The sequence below is a fragment of the Chenopodium album genome, chromosome 23 (genome assembly GCF_948465745.1).
Source record: "Chenopodium album chromosome 23, dcCheAlbu1.1, whole genome shotgun sequence".
Lineage (NCBI taxonomy): Eukaryota > Viridiplantae > Streptophyta > Magnoliopsida > Caryophyllales > Amaranthaceae > Chenopodium > Chenopodium album.
In genome coordinates this window covers 25498832-25509613 of record NC_137856.1, presented here as the reverse complement: position 1 = coordinate 25509613, position 10782 = coordinate 25498832, and the positions used below count along the sequence as shown (strand labels likewise).

The 10782-nt window shown below is 46.1% G+C and overlaps 1 non-coding gene across 1 annotated transcript; it reads right to left on the bottom strand.

Annotated features, from left to right (window-relative positions):
* Positions 1–10065: 10065 nt before the first annotated feature.
* On the bottom strand, positions 10066–10172 carry LOC145609861 (small nucleolar RNA R71). The gene has a single exon (XR_014106135.1). It is a non-coding gene; the product is annotated as a small nucleolar RNA R71 (small nucleolar RNA).
* Positions 10173–10782: the final 610 nt, after the last annotated feature.

Genomic DNA, 10782 nt, shown 5'->3' with positions numbered 1-10782 from the left:
CCGAAGTAATCATTAGTGAGGCTGACCGTGGGGAGGTCAAGGCCCTGCATAATGATCCTATGGTCTTCATCATGAAGATAGATAATTTGAAGGTTGGACAAATATTGATTGATACGGGTAGCTCGGCCGACATCATTAGCCTGGCCGCCCTGAAAAATTTAACCTTTCCAGATAATGCTCTCCAGGACATAACCCACCTGTTGGTAGGATTTGGGGGGAATCTCATTCATCCAGTCGGACGGATAGATCTTCCTATCCGCTTCAGGCAGAAGGGAGAAGGAACAGATATGGTCGTCCGCTTTCTTGTTGTCAAAGAGCTGACCGGGTATAATGTTATACTCGGCCGTCCTACTCTAAATGCGGCCAAGGCCGTCATTGTACCACACTTAATGCTGCTTAAGTTTGAGAGGTCGGATGGTAAGATTGGAACGATTCAAGGAAGTCAGAAAATGGCCAAGGAATGTAATCAGTTGTAGTGAAGCCTACTGCACGCGTACCAAGATTGTCCGAGGTAAAAGAGGAAGGAACCTCACTCCAAGCATACCAAGTCAGCCAGAAGCGTAAGGCGGCCAAGGCAGAAGAAGCCTCGCAATTAATGATTGTTGGCCAGCTAGAAGAGTTGAGGCCCCAGCCGGCCGGCAGCCACCAAGATATAGTGCTTGACCCTGACCTACCAGGACGGACGGTTAGTGTTGGCACTATAGCCTTGGGTACGCTTGGGGATGAGTTAATTCAGCTGTTGAGGGAATTCAAAGATGTGTTTGCATTTGAAGTTGGGGAAATGCCAGGAATAAGTCCTGACCTGGCCGTGCATAAGCTGGCCGTGAATCCATTGATAAAGCATGTCCGCCAGAAAAAGAGGAATCATGGAGAAGAGAGGAATCAGGCGGCCGCGGCTGAGGTGAAAAAGTTGCTGGACGCCGATTTCATTCGGCAATGCTTCTATCCAGATTAGGTAACTAATGTTATTCTTGTGAAGAAGTCGAATGGAACTTGGAGAATGTGCGTGGAATATACAGACTTGAACAAGGCGTGCCCCTAAGGATAGCTTCCCCTTGCCTAAGATTGACCGTCTGGTTGATTCCACGGCCGGGCATATCCTAATGAGCTTCATAGACGCTTACTCCGGATTCCATCAAATTCCCCTATGGGAAGAAGACCAAGAAAAAACAGCGTTCGTGACTGAGCAGGGGTTGTATTGTTACAAAGTTATGTCGTTCGGCCTTAAGAACGCCCCTGCTACCTTTCAGAGACTTGTTAACACAATCTTTAGAGATCAGCTCGGCCGGAATATGAAGGCGTACATTGATGACATGATTATCAAGTCAAAAGAGCCGGCCGATCATCTGAAGGACCTACGAGAAACTTTTACCGAACTCAGGCGGCATAAGATGATGTTAAATCTAAAGAAATGTGTCTTTGGTGTTGAGTCCGGTAAATTTCTCGGATTTTTGATTGATCAACGTGGAATGGAGGCCAACCCTGAAAAAATTCAAGCCGTCTTGGACATGAAGTCACCAAGAACAATCAAGGAGGTGCAAAGACTGACCGGCTGTTTGGCAGCCCTTGGTAGATTTCTGTCAAGATCAGGGGATAAGTGCCGTTATTTTTTCCAAACTATTAAAAAGAAAGCTATGTTCGAGTGGACAGAGGAGGCTGAGGAAGCATTCGTACAATTGAAAAGTCACTTGCATACATTGCCTCGCCTCGTCACTCCGCTCAAGAATGAGAGGTTATTCATTTATCTTGCCATCTCCGAACACTCTCTAACTGTCGTCCTACTTGCTGAGAGGGACGGTCATTAGGTCCCAGTCTATTTCATCAGCCATGTACTTCACAATGCTGAGCTTAAGTAACCCCCAATTGAAAAATTTGGCCTGGCATTGTACATGGCATCAAAGAAGCTACGGCCGTATTTTTTGGCACACTCAATCGTTGTCTATACAGACCAACCCTTAAAGAAGTCATTTTCAACTTTGGAAGCCAGTGGCCGCATGCTCAAGTGGGCTTTGGAGCTTAGAGGCTTTGACATTACATTCGAGCCAAGAAAAGCAATCAAGGGGCAAGCTTTTGCGGATTTTTTGGCTGAGATGACACGGCCTGACCTTCAGCCGGCCGGGGACCAGATGTGGATAGTGTTCGTAAATGGTAGTGCAACAGCAACTGGGTGTGGTGCTGGTATCATATGTTAGTCTCCTAAAGGAGATAAGTTTGAGTACGCATTGAGATTTCGGTTCCAAGCGTCAAACAACGAAGCTGAGTACGAAGCATTGTTGGTCGGCCTAAGAATATGCAAAGCGGCCAGGGCAACCAAAATTGAAGTATGCTCGGACTCCCAGCTAATAGTCAACCAGGTCAATGGTGGCTTTGAAGCCAGGGAGCCAGCCATGATGAAGAAATTATAACTGGTTAAGGAAGAGACCGAATGCCTAGAACATTTCTCTCTGAGACAAGTTCCTCGTTCAGAAAATCATCAGGCTGACGCGCTCTCCAAGTTAGCTTCCTCGGCATCATGTGACACTCCGAGATCAGTATTTTGGGAAGTGAAAGAAAAACGGAGTATTGATGCCTAGCCCGTTCAGATTATAGATAGAAGTTCAACCTGGATGGACGGAATTATTTCCTATTTAAAGGATGGAATTCTTCCGGACGATCTTAAAGAAGGTTGGCTAATGAAGAGGAGAGCGGCCTGGTTCGAGATGAAGAAAGGGAAACTATTCAAAAAGGCTTTTGTGAAGCCCTATCTTAAGTGCATAACTCCTGAAAGAGGGCATGATGTGGTGGACGACCTCCATCAGGGACATTATGGTTCCCAAAGTGGAGGACGAGCCTTGGCTGAAAAGGCTATGCACTTGGGATATTACTGGTCGAGCTTGAAAACGGACGCCATGCAAATGGTGAAAAAATATGACAAGTGCCAGAGGTTTGCGACCCTTATTCATCGGCCAGCAAATAGTCTTTCAACCATAAGCAGTCCGCTCCCTTTTGCAAAATGGGGCATGGACATCTTAGGGCCATACACTCCAGCGTCCGGCCAGAAACGATATGTATTGGTGGCCGTGGATTATTTCACTAAATGGGTTGAAGCCGAGGCCGTCCGGGGCATTAAATGGACGGATGTGTTAGCGTTCATCTGGAAAAGCATAATCACTCGGTACGGAGTACCTCAGTCAATGGTATTTGACAACGGACCTCAGTTTGAGACGCGCCAACTCAAAGAATGGTTGGGGGACCAAGGCATAACTCATTTTTTTGCTTCGGTCAGCCGACCATATGCCAATGGTCAAGTTTAGGCTTACAACAAGTTGATCTCAAATGGAATCAAGCGCAAGCTTGAAAAAGCAGGCGGCCTATGGGTTAATGAGTTGGTTAATGTGTTGTGGTCCATACGGACAACGGCAAAGTGTTCCACAAGAGAAACTCCATTCTTTTTGGTTTATGGAGCCGAAGTTGTACTCCCAATTGAGATGTACGAGCCCACTCTGCGGGTGATGCTATATGATGAGTCGGCCATTTGGGAGGCCATGAAGACCGCCCTAGATTTTCTTCCAGAAGCTAGGGGCAATGCGGTGCTTAGACATGAAATTTATCGCTTAAGGATGACAAGGGAATATAATCCCCGAGTGTCCAAGCGTCCGCTGAAGATGGGGGATCTGGTGCTAAGAAAAATGGAAGCTGTTGGCCATGCCAATGAGGATGGAAAATTAACTCCAAACTGGGAGGGACCATACCGAATCAGGGAAGAAGTCCGAGACGGCACATATCACCTTGAAGCCATTGATGGCCGTCAGATCCCACGGACGTGGAACACTGACAATCTGAAAAAGTATCATGTTTAAATTTTCTTTTTTAGTACTTAGCCAAAAAGTTGTATATACAACTAGGTCTATCGACCGAGCAATGTAATTCAAGCCATACGGCCACAACAATGTAATTTTGACAAATTAATGAAAAAGTCAAACATTGTTATTTTATTTTGTTTTTTACTTATGCTTATTGGCACTTTATGATTTAAGCTGCGCTGAAAGGCCGAGTGAAATCACTTACTAAGTTGCCTCCAACATAGCAACTCGGCCTACCATAGGCTCAACAAATTGCCGAGGTAAAAAGGTTACAAGATTACTTCCAATAAAGAAACCCGACCATATAAAAATAATAATAATAATAATAATAATAATAATAATAATAATAATAATAATAATAATAATAATAATAATAAAGAAACTGACTTAAGTCAGAGATGAATGTCCGTCGCAATCCAGGACGGATAGTGAAGCAAGGGTATCTTGAAATTGTGAAATACAAGTGTCCCTTACAAATAGGGCAAGGGCATACCTAGGCACCTAGCCCAGCCGAGCCAAGAAATTTCTAAGTTGAGATAATACTTGGGATTTCTCGAGTGTGTCTGAGCGATAGTTTCAACGGACCACTCACATAATGCCAATTGAACGGCCGATTAAATCTAATTGATTCGGCGTTTCACCTAGTCCAAGGGCAATCATTACTATGATTTGATTAACTTGCTAGTTGTCATACCCTTCAAGGCATAAAAACTACCAAGTCACTCAAACCACTCAGAGTATGGACTAGGCGAACGCCGAATAAAGGGGCATACCCCCAAGTTCATACGAAAGCATCAAAAAGCAAAAAACTGCGAAAAATTTGCTAAGTATGAAACAGATATAAAAAACCGCTCAAAAGGCAGACAGATTAGCATTGAAATAAGACCGCTCAGAAGGCGACCGAAATTTTTTACATTACCGCTCAAAACAGGCGGCTTCAAACAAAAATTAAAAAAAAATTGTTCAACAAAAGCTAAGGGAAACAAACTAAAAGCTGATAAAAGAAAAGCTGGAAAGCTGGGCAGACGGCCGATGTAGGACCTGAGCTCTATTTAGCCGTATCATCTTTGGCAAGCTCCTCCATCACAGACTTCTCTTCCTTAGCCGGGGTTGGGACAAACTTCTCGTCTTCTGGCTTTTCAGCACCATCGTCCGCCTCCTCCTCCTCATCACCTTCAACTTCCTCTTCGTCCTCTCTAGACTCTGGGGAAGTGACCACTAGCTCGGGAGGAGGTTGGTCGGTCTTCTTTGCCTCTTCCCTGAGGTAGACGTACGCCAGGAGCTTAGCAAAGCGTTCTTGGTAGTAGGCCGCCTCATCGTCGGCCACCATTAGCTCAAAGGCGTCGAAGAAGTGAGCCTTAAGCCGCTCTTCAGCGTTGTGCTCAATGCGAACAATTTCTTCGGCGCTAGGCGATCGAGGAGCCTTCAGCTTCTCAGTTAAGTCCGAGACGGACTTCTTCAAGGTTTCCACCTCGGCCCTCAGCACATCCACCTCATCCATAGCTGACTGAAGATTAGCCTGTGCCAAGGCTAAGTCGCTCTTCAGCTTCTCGGACGCCTCAAACCCAGCTTTCCACTTCTCTCCCTCTAGGACGGTCGTCCCTCTCTTGGCTCATAGTCTCCCTGGCCAAAGATTCTTTTCGAGAGCTTTGCCCAATTTGACTAGGTCTTCATTTTGCCACGCCGCCTTGTCGGACAGCGCAGTAATCTGGGTCTCCAGATGGACCCTTTGAATGGCGGTCGTCCCGGTGACAGCATCCTCGGCCTTCCTCACCTCGAGCCAGACCTTGTTCAACCGCTCATTTTCTTTATCCTTCCAGTCAAGGAAGGCGTTTAGGCGAAAGAAGAGCTACGGACGAGAAAAAAAAAAGAGTTAGCCAAAGGAAGAAAACATATGCTAAGTATTGAGAAAAAAGAATATGGTATAAAGAAGGAATACCTCGGCACTGCAGTTGATCATGGGGCCGAGAAACCCTTCGTTGATTCCCTGCAGCTTGTCTCGCTGCGCCTAGGGAACCGCGCAGACCATGGCCTCGCGCATGGCCTTCCTGTCCGCACCAGTAAGAGACTGGCCGGGCAGCTTCATGTGCATCTCCTCCGAGATATCTGCAAACGATCGTACAAAATGGTCAGATTAAATGAACATGTGAAACGAACAAAGACGTATAAAAAAGATAGAGATAACTAACCAGTTGAGAAACTCGGAGGAGAGAGATTGAAGAGAGGGGGCGGCGGTGGAGCGTCCCCCTCATTTCCTGAGCGGCCAGGAGTGTCGCTGGCCGACTGACTGGCGCGCAGCCAGTTAGATTTTTGAACTCTCTCGACATGCGGAGTCGAGAAGGGGCCGGTCGTTTTTATAGGGGACGACTTTCCCCCGTCGTCCGATTAGATGGACGCATCGTGGACCTGCTCAACAACAGGTGCCACGGACTTGGAGGCCCCGCTTTGTCCCAGCCGGGGTTGATCTCCTTGAGACTACGTAGGAGCAGTCTGCGACTTTGTCTTGGCCGCGATTTTGGAAGGGATCTTTGCAGCGACCGTCTTCCTCCTTTTGGATGCATCCGCATCCTGAGCCGACGTAGGCGGCTGCTTCCTCCTCGCCCTTGGAGTGGGGGTGGACTGCTTAAAAATATAAGTACAAATGTTAGCAAGGGCATAAGAAAAGCAATTTGTCCACGTCTGTGCAAAGTCAGGAAGTATGCACTTCCCAATACATCAAGGCTGACAATGAAAAAAAAAAGAGAGAGAACAATTGTTTACCTCCTTGGCTTGCTCGTACATCTTTTGCCGAGCCTTGTATCGAGCTAAGTCGATTTCGGACATCTCCACCTCACCCTTTTGTTCAGGGTCAAGCATAGTGTACGCCTCCGCTGCAAAAGGAAGAAGAAAGTGTTAGAAAATTTTCTAAGTAAAAAATTCATGTGCGTACAAAGAGTATATCTAAGCGTCCACCTTGGGGCAAGTTCTGGTACAGGCCGTACGCAGACATAAATGTAGAATCCCGGAGCCAACTGGATAGAGGAACCCAGTGGCGAGGAACGCGTACAGTATTGCCGCCTTGCTTGACCCTATTGACCTTAAAGTAGTCAAGTTGGTATTCTTGACTGGGGTGGACGGGTGGCTTGTCAGGTTTATGGTCCCCGCGTCAGAACTGGATTGGCTCGGGATTGCACCTATTCATCCGCAAGTTGAACTCAACGTCCTTAGTCTTGATGCGGTAAAAAAAGTGCTTCCATTCCCTCCATTTGCTGACACGGTCGACCACTACCATGTAGTCTCTGGTTGAACTCAAGATAAGCCAACCGTCCGTGTCCTATAGCCGTGTTAGTGAGTACATCTCACAAAAAACGGCAAAGTTTGGCTTGAAGCCCTTGCAGATGCACGTCACTAAATACCCAAAAACATCCAACCAACTGTTTGGCGACAGTTGGAAGAGAGCAATATCATACTCGTCCAGCAAGGTGCGAACGAAAGGGTGGAGGGGAAAACGCAGGCCGACGTCTAAAGCAGCCCGGTAGACGCAAAAAGATCTTTTACGCGGCTTCTCTTCCTTCCAGGCGGCCACAGCAAGTGACTTTCTGGGAGGCTGTATCTCAAATCCCTGCCCAAGGTGGAGGGAAGCCTTGTACTTGTCAAATTTATGATTTAGGTAGCCCAAGGCCGTGCTACACATCGTACAGGCGTACGGGTCTCTGAAGTTGTCAATGTTGGCGATGTCCTCTGCGGCCACCACCTCACCTTCGGCCTCGGGAGCGGGAGCACTCCCAAACTCAGAGGACAGCACTCTGTCCAAGTCAGCTGCCTCGGCCGAGCTTTGACCTCTAGAGCTTAGTACGCCTCTAGATGAAGGAACATCCTCTTCGACTAAGGGACCTTTGCCCTTGTCTTTGGCAGTGACCGCCTCATTTCCCGAAGGAGGAGCACTGCGAATAAGCAGGGCGAACGGTTCTCTGATAGAGATTTCAGTCCTTGACCTGTCCGCCCTGCCCTGTTGGAGAAGAGGTTGTAAGGAAGTTGGAACAGACGAACCAGCAGCGTCCGCCCCAGAAGGGTTAGGATGGTTGTTGCGAAGTAGCAACTCGGCCTCATCCATGACCGAGTTGGCATATTGAGGGAACCTAAGTTCCGGAATTGGTGCGGACGAGGCGCCTTGAGCTCTTTGGCGTTCCTCGAAAGATGAAGTTACCTCCACGGCCAGATGTTGAGAGCTCGTGGAGGTAGTTGTACGCGTGGTGGAGGCGGTCTCCACATCGGTACTGTTAGGGTTGTTCGGGTCATAAGGGACCCTAGGGTGAACCAGACTGCCGTCAGGGTTCCTGGCCGCATGAAATTCACGCGTACGCATGATCCTAGCCATATTCGCCTATAGGGACTGATGTGTTCATTTTATATATATATTTATCCCCGTCCCTTGGTCGTAATTAGTAGTGTTTTTGGCTCCTATGAGCCACTTTTATTACTAATTTGTGCTTTCCAGTGCTTTGGTAGTTTTGCTTGTGTTTTGTAGGAAATTGCATGCTTGGAGCATTTTCCCGGGTTTTTAGAGGAGCATCTACAAGTATTGGAAGACCGCGACCCAGTTCAATAGCCCAAGACCGATTGGAGGCATCAAATCGGTGATTAAGGGCTCGAGTATGAAGATCCAAGGAAGAAACTCGGATTGGGCCGAGGAGAAGAGGCCCAATCGAGTTGTTGGTGGCCCAAAAGAAGCCGCCCAAGAACCATGGGCTCCGCCCGGTGCACGCGCCCGGCCGGGCGGGCCAGATCAAGAAGCGCCCGGTGCACGCGCCCGGCCGGGCGCGAGAAAGCTTTTGGGGGAAGAAAGCGGGCCCGGTCGGGCGGCCCCTTGCCCGGCCGGGCCCGTGTGTTCCCTAGGGACGTTTAGCCTTCCGTTCAATTTTGTTTAGCGTTTAGAGCTTGCTTAGTATTAATGTAATTTTTATTAGGCAAGATGACTATCTCTGATCATTATTATTATTCTAGTTTTAGTTTTCTCTCCTTCTTCTCTCTACTTAACTTTCTCTCTCTAGATTTTATGTTCTTCCCTTGTTCCTCACACTCTTGTAATTCCGCCGTCTTGGTACGATTTCTCCTTTAATTAATCTCAGTATTTTATTCTTTCCGATCTCTGTTATGTCTTGCTTTATTATTATGCTTTGTTTAGTTTTAATTATGTCCGAGTAGTTTAATTCTAGGGTTTATAAATTGCGAGAGCCTGTTAATCATGTTATCTGTGCAATGTTAATTATTGATTGTTATGTTTTATCCCGGAATATAAATTATTGGTGAACCTATGACCCTAGGCCTTCTTATATCTGATTTTCTCCTTAAACTTGATCTTCGTAGTATAGTTTCATAATATAACAACAATTTGGTCACCTTGATAATTTAGACTATATTAATTAATTAGGAGTAGAAAGACTAGTTTCCCTGTGGATTCGACCCTACTTCCCTATCTACTTTAGTTAGAGGATTTAGGTATTACTTTTGATTAGGGGATACGACTTTACCCTGTCAAAATTTGGCGCCGTTGCCGGGGAAACGGTTTTATTTGTATTTCTAATTGTTTTTGTAGTCTAGATTATTTTCCTTCGTCCCGGAGAACATAAGTTCTTTGGGACAGTTCTCATATTTGTTGTCTAGTTCTTTGTTTATGCCCAGGTGTTCCAGATCAGGCTACATACCATTCGATCCTGAGATCGAACGCTCGTTTCATAGACAAAAGAATCTTTACAGGCAGATTTTAGCAGATTCCGGGAGTAGTGATATTCCTGGAAATCCATTACCTTCCTCTAGTGATTCGGAGCATTCTTCTGATTCAGAACTAGAGATGGGTACACCACCACCTCCACCTCGTAAGCTTAGCGATTATTCGCAACCATCGCTGACAGATTTTCCGCATCTTTCTCCTACGCCCGATCTCGAGGGAGTCCAGTTCGAGATCAAGCCCCAATTCATAACAATGATAGAAAGAAAGCAATTCAGTGGAGCGAAGGGTGAAGATCCTAATCTTCACATTGCAGATTTCTGTCAATACTGCAATACTATTAGGCAGAATGGGGTAACGCAGGATCAAATCAGGGAGATTCTTTTTCCCTTTTCTTTATGTGGAAAAGCTAAATTATGGTTTAATGGTTTGAATAAAGCTGCACTTGGTATTACTAACTGGGAGACTCTTGCATTGAATTTTTATAATAAATATTACCCTGCAGAGAAAACAGCTTTATTAAGAAGCGCCATCCAGAACTTTGCCCAGGAAAAAGATGAAGCATTATATGAAGCTTGGGAAAGATTTAAAGATCTGCAGAGAGAATGTCCTCACCACAATTTGGCTAAGTGGCAACTGATTCAAGCTTTTTACAACGGATTAGGAAATGCATCTAGGACAATTTTAGACTCCGCAGCTAGCGGTAGATTTATGAATCTAAATGTTGATGATGCAGGTCAGGTTATTGAAGATATGGCAATCCATAATTCCCAATATGGGAATGCTAGAGGTTTTGCTAACAAGGGAAAGCATCATGTTGATTCAGTCACTCTATTGCAGGCCCAGCTTACCTCTATTTGTCAGAAATTAGATAATCTTACCACTAACAATTCCAATTCTGTTGCTAATGTTTCTGCTGTTGCTAATAATGCTAATGATGCTTTTTGTGAAAATTGTGGAGTTGTAGGTCATTATGAACAAGATTGCAGGAGTTCAATGGAGCAAGTTAATGCTTTCCAAACTTACAAGCAAAATAACCCATACTCCAATTCCTACAATCCTGGCTACCGGAACCATCCCTACCTATCTTACCGTAGCACTAATGTTCAAAATCCGCCACCTCTACAACAACCACAACAAGCACCCCCTCCACAGCAGAAATATTACCATCCTCATGCCAATCAGAAACCCCCATCACAACCCCCTACTACATCTTCTGACCCTGCTTTATCA